This window comes from Centropristis striata, chromosome 7 (assembly GCF_030273125.1).
Source record: "Centropristis striata isolate RG_2023a ecotype Rhode Island chromosome 7, C.striata_1.0, whole genome shotgun sequence".
NCBI lineage: Eukaryota > Metazoa > Chordata > Actinopteri > Perciformes > Serranidae > Centropristis > Centropristis striata.
Genome location: NC_081523.1, coordinates 25,443,982 through 25,456,173, shown reverse-complemented (window position 1 = coordinate 25,456,173; position 12,192 = coordinate 25,443,982).

Genomic DNA, 12,192 nt, shown 5'->3' with positions numbered 1-12,192 from the left:
GCACATAGCAAGAGCAAGTTGTGACAGGCAGTGACAACAGAATACACAGTAAACAGTTCATGTTGGGAAAAACATCTTTCGCAACGACAGACAACTGACAGCAATTTTTGGGTGTGCCAGCTGCCTCTGTGGGTGGCACCGGCACACCCTGGCACACCCATGGCTACGCCAATGGTTGCAAGGTATTTGCAATAAGCTTAACAGTAGTCGATTAAAGGGACAGTTCAAAATCAGTTTCTCTTACTGTAGTGCTATTTATCAGTCTAGATTGTTTCGTGTGAGGGGATGGGATAATGGGAGTAAATTACACTCGGCTTGTTTTGCTAAAAACGTCAAAGATAAATAAATGAATACATTTGGATTACTGAAAAGCAATGTCTCTTTAACCAACAGTAAAGGGGAAAAAAGGTTTTAAAAAATGAAAAAAACACAAACTCTCAGAAACTATTTCATCAACATCATCATCAGGGCTGTAATGCACCACCAACCCCCTCTTCCAAAAATAAAATAAAATACATAATTATCTCTAAACTGTTTTATTAACTAGCATTTGGAGTTTCATGTTCAATTTATTCAGTTAGCCTAAATGTTCATTTATGTTTTCTGGAAATTTTATTTGGATGTCTCTAAACTATGTTTCAGCCTGTCCCTTACAAATTCTTGTGGGAAAATATTAAATAGCCTACTTTATATTTACTTATTTATATTATATAGTTTGTTTTCTTCATTTTTTTGGTCTTGGCATATTATAATATATATGAAAAAATGACCTCAATGTTCTCATGGTAGCTACAGTCCTAATGATCATCATCATCAGCGCAGATTTCGGTTCAGACGGCAAGTAAACATACTTTCATCACAAAATGCAGCTTTCCCTGGCTGTCTCTGCAATCTTAATAATGTTTCTGTGTGAAGGGAAGGAGAACCAGCAGGGGATTTTTGATCATATCTGGATGCTGGATCATTTCTTGTTAGTGCTCTTGCACAACATACTGACAACATGGTTATCATACTCTGAATTTGTCCAGACAGTTTGTTTGTTTTCTTTTTTTTTTAACAAGTAAACACTTGAGAATCTCATTTCACTGTTTAGCACATCCTCAACCCGAGAGTTATCTTAAATCTGTGAAATCACCTGCTGTTATGTTTGGCTTGAGCAAAACCTGCATACACAGTGCTCATTGACATATTTTAGGAGACCGCAGTTGTTTGGATAAAATAATTTCCCAGAAGAATATAAAGTCATTTTTATTTTTACTTAATATTTATTGAGGTGGTCAAAGAAAATATCAACGTATTTTTCTGAAAAAATGTTCAGTGATATGACAGAGATGGTTTATATTGTTATCACTGTTGGTCAGGAGTGAAATTTAGTCTGAAATATGATTTCCTTCTGTTCAGCATCAGGTGATTTTTCTATGCACCACCCGACTGCCCTTGAGGCTCACAGCTACAGTTTTAGACATATATTCTGATAAAACTCCTTTTGAATATATGACCATTTACCCAGGGGGCAAAGTAAAAAAAACGACACGGAATGTTGTAAAAGGTTTCACACCAGAAATGATATCTAGGACCTTCAAGGATCACAACCTGGGTGGACAACCCGGTCAACTAGCTACTGGAAAGCTACAGGGGGCCAAAATCCCCCTATTGGGGACATTTTCCTGGCGAAATTTTGTAAATGCAAATATTTAGGTACTACAAAGGCATAAATAGTCCTACAACTTTAAAATTTGGCAGAGAGTATCCTGACACATGGGGGAAAGCAGGAAAAAAAGATGCTGGGGTTTACTGCAACTCTAGTTTAAGATATCACCCTCAACATGCCAAAAAAGACAAAAAAAAGTACTGTTCGCCTGACAAATGCTCATGAAAATTCATATTTTTCAACACTTTATGTTGAGTATCTATACCTAACATATATATAGAAAACTTCCCTAATTCATAAGCTTCCATTTGAGTCCAAGATGGCCTTTCTACTAGCTACTGGAAAGCCATAGGGTGGGTCCAAACAATGCAACCCCTATTGTGAAAAAAGAGTCAATTATGCGGATCAGACTCCATTCTATTTCTGAGTGGTTATTTGGAGATAGATTTGGAGAGATCATTCTATAAAAAACTGAGCCAACCTATCGAAAGAGCACAAAATACACTTTCAGATGATGCCTTGGTTAAGCAGCTTGGTTCCCACTAAAGCTACATGAGGGAACTGTGCATTTTGTGGTCTCCCCAAAATGAACAAGCAGTGCACTTGTGGTCTTCTGGATTGCTTGCTGTTCAAAATAGGTAAATATGCTTAAAAAATTATTTCTTTATAAAATACTGAAGGATTTAAATTAATATTATATACAGAAGGACAGTATGTATATTGCCACCTCTGCTAATTTTAGATTTTTTGATGTTTCAGAAACTGAGAACTGTTTCAGCTTGCTAGCAAGCTATTAAGCTAGCAGCTAACATTCAGCTAACATTCTGAAAGAAACTGTAAGTCCCTTGTACTGTATTTTTCATTTTATCAATATATATTTTATCTATATATATATATATACATATATATATATATATATATATATATATATATATGTTTATCACTGATTGAGAGTATTCCATGTGATGTACCAACCATTTGTTGCAGTGCTGTATGGGATTGATGCCACACCATGATGTACACGATGAAACATCTATACTGTATTTAGCACAAGTAAAGAATAGAGTGAGTATATTGAGACAGGCTGCACTACATATGCTTCAATATATTTTTATAGAACATTATATTCAGTGGTGGCTAGTGGTGAAATTGATTGGGTGGGTTAACAAATAAATTATAAAGTAAAAGTAACTCTCTCTCTCTCTCCCTCTCTCTCTCTCTCACACACACACGCGCGCGCCGTGATCTACCTCATTCATGTTAGCGCCTGCCATTTTTCTTCTTCTTTTTCTTCTTTTTCTCTCCCATCTTGTCATTGGTCTGAAAACAGCAGTATTGGGCTAAATGAAATCAGCCCAAATGACAAGTAAATCACGGGGGAGTGAAACGACACCTGTCAATAAGTTACCGGCCACCAGCCTGCTTCTAATTGGTCAGAACCGATCGGCCTGTGGGCTGAATGAAAGTAGCCCAAATGGACAGCAAATGGAGAGGGCGGGACATGGACGGGCCTGTCAATCATTTACACCCGGAAAATAAATTAGAGCACCCATTTAGAGATATCCATGTTTTCCTTTTGACTATTTGGTGCTTTTGCCACTTTAGATTTGACTAAAACTACATTACATTACATTACATTACATGTCATTTAGCAGACGCTTTTGTCCAAAGCGACTTACAATAAGTGCATTCAACCTGATGGTACTAGACATAGACCACAGGAATCAAGTAAGTACATAACTTTAAGAGCTAACTGTCATTGCTGCAGTAGTGCTATATGTTAAAGAAGAAAAGAATAGAAAAGAAGAAGAAGAAGAAGAGCAATTTTTTTTTTTTTTTTTTTTTTTTTAAATATATATATGTGTTAGGTGACCAAGGCTTAACCGAGGTATTGTTGGAAGAGATAGGTCTTCAGCCTGCGGCGGAAGATGTCCAGGCTGTCTGAGGTCCTGATGTCGGTGGGGAGCTCGTTCCACCATTTGGGAGCCAAAACAGAGAAAAGTCTGGAAGAGGTTTTGAGGCGAGTTGACCCACGCAGGGTGGGAGTCGCCAGCTGTTTGGCTGATGCAGAGCGGAGAGGACGGGCAGGAGTGTAGAGTTTGACAAGGTCCTGGATGTAAGTAGGACCTGAACCATTAGCAGCAGAGTACGCCAGAGCTAGAGTCTTGAAGCGTATCAGCCACAGGTAGCCAGTGCAGGGAGCGGAGGAGGGGTGTTGGTGTGAAAATTTGGGAAGATTGAAGACCAATCGAGCAGCTGCATTCTGGATGAGTTGCAGAGGTCGGATGGCTTTGGCAGGCAGACCTGCCATGAGGGAGTTGCAGTAGTCCAGGCGTGAGATGACCAGGACCTGGACCAGGACCTGAGCTGCCTTCTGAGTGAGAAACGGACGGATTCTCCTGATGTTATGCAGCAAGGATCTGCAAGATCTGGTAGTGGCGGTGATGTTTGTTGAGAGGGACAGCTGGTTGTCAAGAGTCACGCCAAGGTTCTTGGCGGTTTCTGTGGAGACAACCACTGTGTTCTGGACAGTGATGTGGAGGTCAGAGGTGGGAGAGCCCTTCCCTGGGAGGTAGAGTAGCTCAGTCTTGCCCAGGTTGAGTTTGAGGTGGTGCGAGGACATCGACTGGGAGATGTCGGCCAGACATGCAGAGATACGTGCTGCTGCCTGTGTTTCAGACAAACTAAAACTAAACTTTAAACAACAATCTTTTGTATGTTATTTAGACAACTATAACTTTCTCATCTTTATTGCATAATATAGGGAGGGCTTAGCCCTGCTAGCCCATTTATACCAGCCATCACTGATTATATTGTAATTTTTCACAATTTAATCCACTACTTTAAATTTACAATTATATAATTTGAGTAATTTCTTTGTATGTTCCTTCTTGTAGCAAGATGACAAGCCAGCCAAAGAAACGTGGGAGATATTGCCATGCGGCTGAAACATGGTCTGGTGGCAAGGGTTGTGAAGACAAAAGCACTGACTACACAAAGTGTATCATATGTCAAGGACAGTCTGATACATACCTACACTTTATTACTCCCATAACGAAATCCAAGTTTAAAAAAGCCATTAATGCGCGTCAAGATGAAGTCTTCCAAAGACTGCACCATGATTCTGTGTCAGAAAAATGGTTGGAAGACAGTGCACCAAAGTGGCACCCAAAATGTCGGAATTGGTACATAAATGAGAGGAGCTACCAATATGCTGAGAAGAGACGTTCAGCTGATGTGAGTGCACAAGCATCAGATTTAGCTGATCCAGGATTCAGCTCCTCACACCATGATGTCAGGTTCACCAGGCGAAACACTGAAAAATTTTAATCCAAGAAGAGGTGTATAATTTGCAATAAGCAGTGGCTGCGAGGAAAGGAGCCAACCTCTTTGGTATCCTGTAGCAATGACAGTTAGCTCTTAAAGTTATGTACTTACTTGATTCCTGTGATCTATGTCTAGTACCATCAGGTTGAATGCACTTATTGTAAGTCGCTTTGGACAAAAGCGTCTGCTAAATGACATGTAATGTAATGTAATGTAATGTAGTTTTAGTCAAATCTAAAGTGGCAAAAGCACCAAATAGTCAAAAGGAAAACATGGATATCTCTAAATGGGTGCTCTAATTTATTTTCCGGGTGTAAGTGATTGACAGGCCCGTCCATGTCCCGCCCTCTCCATTTGCTGTCCATTTGGGCTACTTTCATTCAGCCCACAGGCCGATCGGTTCTGACCAATTAGAAGCAGGCTGGTGGCCGGTAACTTATTGACAGGTGTCGTTTCACTCCCCCGTGATTTACTTGTCATTTGGGCTGATTTCATTTAGCCCAATACTGCTGTTTTCAGACCAATGACAAGATGGGAGAGAAAAAGAAGAAGAAGAAGAAGAAAAATGGCAGGCGCTAACATGAATGAGGTAGATCACGGCGCGCGCGTGTGTGTGTGAGAGAGAGAGAGGGAGAGAGAGAGAGAGTTACTTTTACTTTATAATTTATTTGTTAACCCACCCAATCAATTTCACCACTAGCCACCACTGAATATAATGTTCTATAAAAATATATTGAAGCATATGTAGTGCAGCCTGTCTCAATATACTCACTCTATTCTTTACTTGTGCTAAATACAGTATAGATGTTTCATCGTGTACATCATGGTTTGGCATCAATCCCATACAGCACTGCAACAAATGGTTGGTACATCACATGGAATACTCTCAATCAGTGATAAACATATATATATATATATATATATATATATATATATATATAAAATATATATTGATAAAATGAAAAATACAGTACAAGGGACTTACAGTTTCTTTCAGAATGTTAGCTGAATGTTAGCTGCTAGCTTAATAGCTTGCTAGCAAGCTGAAACAGTTCTCAATTTCTTAAACATCAAAAAATCTAAAATTAGCAGAGGTGGCAAACATACATACTGTCCTTCTGTATATAATATTAATTTAAATCCTTCAGTATTTTATAAAGAAATAATTTTTTAAGCATATTTACCTATTTTGAACAGCAAGCAATCCAGAAGACCACAAGTGCACTGCTTGTTCATTTTGGGGAGACCACAAAATGCACAGTTCCCTCATGTAGCTTTAGTGGGAACCAAGCTGCTTAACCAAGGCATCATCTGAAAGTGTATTTTGTGCTCTTTCGATAGGTTGGCTCAGTTTTTTATAGAATGATCTCTCCAAATCTATCTCCAAATAACCACTCAGAAATAGAATGGAGTCTGATCCGCATAATTGACTCTTTTTTCACAATAGGGGTTGCATTGTTTGGACCCACCCTATGGCTTTCCAGTAGCTAGTAGAAAGGCCATCTTGGACTCAAATGGAAGCTTATGAATTAGGGAAGTTTTCTATATATATGTTAGGTATAGATACTCAACATAAAGTGTTGAAAAATATGAATTTTCATGAGCATTTGTCAGGCGAACAGTACTTTTTTTTGTCTTTTTTGGCATGTTGAGGGTGATATCTTAAACTAGAGTTGCAGTAAACCCCAGCATCTTTTTTTCCTGCTTTCCCCCATGTGTCAGGATACTCTCTGCCAAATTTTAAAGTTGTAGGACTATTTATGCCTTTGTAGTACCTAAATATTTGCATTTACAAAATTTCGCCAGGAAAATGTCCCCAAAAGGGGGATTTTGGCCCCCTGTAGCTTTCCAGTAGCTAGTTGACCGGGTTGTCCACCCAGGTTGTGATCCTTGAAGGTCCTAGATATCATTTCTGGTGTGAAACCTTTTACAACATTCCGTGTCAGTTTTCCAAAAAATATGGGTTTTGCCCCCTGGGTAATTTGTAAAGTGGAAAGAGAAGAAAGGGAGAATATTTCCTTTATCTAAGATGCATAAGAAAATGGAGGTTGTGATGCCCACTGTGCTGCCACTGGCTGTTGGCTTCAGTTGAATGTTCTGTTGCTAGTAGCAACAGCTCCTGGCACAGTTCCATAGCAGTTGTAATGTAACTGACAGAGAGAGAGAGCGCCACGTGTCATACTCTGAAGACCACGCCCATCCAGAGAGAAATTGTTGCCAATATTACACCACCATGGGTTGAAATGCGAACAAAATGTCTGTTTCTAGCTAAAACTATTAGATTTGAGCATATCGTATCATTATTTTAGCACTCTGTGTCTACCAGAAAGGGTGAGTTGGCTGTTAGCAAGCTAATGCTAGCTATATGTTAGCATGTTGAGGCATTTAATACTGTATAGCTTTCTGAATTATCCACATTCTACTACAACATGAGTTACATAGTGTCATATGCTTAAGCTTAACTTACAGAAATGTAGTTAGCCTAAAACTGACTTTGGATACATGACTTGGTGACAAAATGCACTGTATACACAAATTAACAATACACTTTCAGGATTGCACAGTTGCCCCCATTGTTACTGCTGATGTCTCATGTCTGTATACATCTGTATCGACTTTTTTCCTCTTGAAAGTTCACTTTCTTGGTTTGTCAGGTTTTAAAAACACAATTATGGGTTCTTTACGTAATTGTCATGGAGGCTCCTCCGTCAAGACCTTAAACAACCTTGTTGAAATATTATCTGAAGGCTCTCCATTATTTTTAGCTGATTTGTGATGTTGGTTTGTTATCTGCTGATCAGGGTACTGCTAACCAAGCTAGCAGACTGAGGCCGACTCCTCTTCTCTATTGGACTCTGTATATTGATGTGATCACTGTAATTGGGCTACTGTGATGTAGCCTACAGTTCATATTGGATTTGAGTGTTGATCTTTTACTCATTTGCATTTTTTTGCATTTTGTGTCTTAGCACAAGGGAACTGAAATTGCTGGTAAATATATTTTCTTCTTCATTTTTACAGTTTACAAATCTGATATAATGCTTTCCAATTTACTTCTCACAAAATGTTTTGGCATACCGGTGTACAGCAGCTGTCAACCATGTTCACTCTGAATAAATACAGCAGGCAAAGAAAGGAGCTGCTAGCAGTCATTGCCCATCTATGCTGCTTTCCTGCCAATATGGCGGCATTCTAGCTTTGACTGATTGCGGCTGTGGCACCAGCTACCAGAGTTCTTTACGGTTTTCAGTAACTGTGGGAATGTGCTTTGCACACCTTTGTACAACCTGATTAGTGAGGCCAGAAAGAACCACATTTTGAAGTCTCTCTTTTCAAAAAAGCACAAATGGAAGGCTTACATGGCCCTGTTTGAACATTTTGGTTCAGAAAGAACACATTGCTGTGGTTTAGCTGCTTTTAGAAATGAAGGTCTTTTGGGGGCATATTGTTGAGCTGTTAAAAATCTCAGTGAATTCTGTTGCCAATGGTGCACTTAGTCCAAAGCTGGAGTCGTGAGGTTGTTATGCTATACTGTTGCTTTTCCTCTTTTCAAAATATTTCTTCTAGTTTTGACTGTTGAGGATGAGAAAATATTGGGATTGTGAAACTGTCATGAAGGAAGAAGATATGATGATGTAAAAATTTGGTGGAGACTTCTACATATGAGACTAGTGGAGGCAATCCTCTATTTCTGCATTTGCATATATTCCCATAATATGCTTTCTTTTTTATGCAAATTTCACAAAAATGCCAGCTTCTTATGTGTATCTTAATTGCTTTGACATCTTTTTTTTTTTAAATGGTAGAAACCTAATTATGAAATCCTTATACTTGTTGCGTCGTTGTCTACATGTCCGACATACTGCTTTTAGAGTACCGGTGTGTTTTTTAATACATAATTTACACTCACAATGCATGCATAATCACAATAACAAAGAGCAGATTAGTCCTGTCGCTGATTAGAACCATATCGCTGATTGCTCTGCTTACTGGGAGAGTATCTGAGGTTATGTTTGTATTATGTTTTCTTTCTACCTTGCTTCAAGGCGCCAGACTTCAGACAACGTGTGCATTTCAATTATAGTCGAACAGTGGTTTTCAACTTCTGACACTCTCCAAGGGAATAAGGAAGAAGCTGTAGCACACTGTGGTATCCTGCTGTTCCTGGCTTCTTGTGAGAAGAGGGAATTCTTGAATAATTAACCTTGAAGGACTTAAGAAGTCAGGCGCCATGTTCTATTTTTTGGCTCTGTATTGTGTCTGTTCCAACTCAGACTTATCATGTTTGTTAATGTATCGGAGTAAGCCAAAATAGATTAAAATGCAGGCATTACAGCATTGTGTTAAAAAGTCTGTTATGAATGCTTAATTATGGGCATGAGATAATGATCAGGAATCGTCACAGTTCCTAATGTAATGTTTTATATAATTCCACTTGTATACAGTACATTTTTCATTCTAAAAGTAGCAAGACTAACTCAGAATATAGATGTAAATCAAATAGATTTTGATATGCTACTGATTTAATAATGAATTATGAGACCGAGTGACGGGTGGTAAAATTTCACCACTCCCCTTTTCTATAAATAACGCAGTGCATCAAAGGTGTGAGAAAAAAGGATGGGAGAGGAGGATGCTTATTATTTATAGTGAGAAAGTGAAAAACAAATGTGGCGGAGGCAAAGACCCCGTAAAAGTGGATTTATCCAGGGAGCCCCTGGTGTTGAGAGGATAAGACGAATGTGGCACGTCTATATTTAATCTCTAATTGTTTAGAGATATTCTTATATCACTATAACCATTAGGTGTCAGTAGAGAAACCTTGTAAAGGACAAACCTAAGCCAAAATCCAATACCAGCCAGACTCAAACACTGTTTTCCGCCTGCAGTGTGCACTCCCCCACAGTTCAGCGGCTGACATTGTCACCTCCCTCACTGAAGTTTTGATATAGCCAGCATTTGTCTACAGGCATCTCTGGAGAGAGCAGCACACAGCTCCTGCCTCTTTCACTCTGCTCCACATTCAAAGGAAATTGCAGAGGCGAATACATGATGGGATTTGTTCCAAATGCATCATAAATATTTTATCCCTCCATGGTAAATTCTTTTTTTTTTTATGATGCGGAGTGTATGAGATCATCAGTCAGGGCTATTGTCTGTGTCCCATGAAACACTTCCTTGAAACAATATCGGGGAATACCTCTTGATTAGAGAATTTATAAATGTTATGGCTTAGGGTAGCCCAATTAAAACCACCTCACTAAAGCCTTCCAAAGCCAACATCCACAAAACAAAGAATCTGTGATGCAACACGGATGTAGAACCTGGAATGAACAAAGACAGATGATAAGACTATGAGAGCAGGAAGCAGGCTGATAAGAGATCTTAAGAGCACTTAATGAGGCTCATCGACACCTCACAACCAATCCTGATTTAACGATACAGACCTGTGGGGGAAAGAGTTGAATAAGCTTGCTGGTTTGCTGCTCCAAGGACGAGCTCCAGTATGAAAAATCACCCTGGCCTTCAGCTGCCCTCCGTACTGGAAAAGGATGACACCAGGTCAGAGACAAGGGCGGGGAGAATCACCGATCAACCCGAGCAGGCAGACAACCATCTGCTGCAAAATCCTTTATGAGATGGTCCGATCATCCCCAGGCTCTCCCTGAGAGCTGTCACACTACGCCCATCAGCAGTCCTAACACTCACACACACAAAATCTCTGGACTCCTCACAACTCAGTATGGCTGAGTGTGAAACCTGCTACTATTTCTAATTATTGTCAATCTTTTGTTGTTGCCAAATTAATTTTATTATATGCATGGTCATTATAAATGAATATAAATAAATAATAAACCTGTCTAATTATGATTTTTCTTTAGCTGCACACTGCCAATTTCCTTTGTTTTTTGTTCAATTTAATGGCACATGTATACCTTTATTCTATTAGGGACTTTGGAGGAAGCAATTTGCCATCACAGAATATCACCAATATAAAGTCCTATATTTTATGTATATACTGATTGTGTTTCTTACATGAGAGAACAAAAAAACAAAGTACAAACAAATAGTATGCAGCAAGACACAGATAATGAATTTTACACCATTTTTACAAATGTATTGAGTTTGTGTTTAAATGCCAGTGAGATAAACAAAGCTGAAGTGCAGAAAGAATACTTTTGCCTTGACTTTCTTATAGAGACCTCAAATTCTAAATTTCATATATTATGTTTGAGTTTTTGAAATGCATTTTTTGGGGGGCGTTTTGAGCAACACAGGCAATAGGGTGCCATTATATTCAAGAGAAGGCAGACATATACGGCTCATATCTCCAGCACAAAAAAAATGGACTGAGAAACAGCACGACAGGTAAGAGAGAGAAAAAAAACATTCTGATGTGAACTGTCAAATTAGTATTTTCATTACAGTATTAGTCTGACAAATCACATATTATTTTCCCGTTTTTTTCAGGTAACGGTATTTCTGTGGGCTATAGACTCAAGTTACACATGATCAAATAATCCATATAGAAAGTTCTCATATCTTTGTAAAACAGATAATGTTTGTTCTTGTGTTCTTAGATCAGAAAACTGAGATTGGCTGTAAAAACATGGTATCCACACACTACAGTAAATTGTCCTAAAATTCACAGAATAAGCAAACACGGACATCCTGAAAAGCACAATGTGAATTTAACACTGTTGATATTCTACATGATTTAAATTCTGAAGTGTGCAACTATCCCTCTTTCCTTAAGAACAATCTTTCACTTGAAGCTCTTCATACTGTGTGAATACAAATAATGTCCAAATTGGGTAAAATAACATACTTGGAAATAGCTTGTCTGATCTACATCAACCCATTGTTACCCGCTCCCCTCCACATCACATGCACACGCGCAGACACGCGCGCACGCAGGGTCTGTTTCTGGGTCGTTTGCCTTCCTCTGCAGAGCTTCCTGCAGAGTTTCTGGTTCAGACAGAGGTGCTTCCTTTGAGTCAAATTTCAAATGCTGATGCACATGAAACAGCGCTGACAGCAGTCAAATGAAGTACAATAAACAGGGGGAAAAAAACTTTTTCAAAGGCGAAACAGAAAAATATATTTTGACTTGACTTGTTTTTATTCAAGGTGAATCACTCGCATAAAATGTTTCCCTGCTTAACAGTGAAGTGGCATGAAGCTACGAAGTACGCTGCTGTATTAAAGCTTTC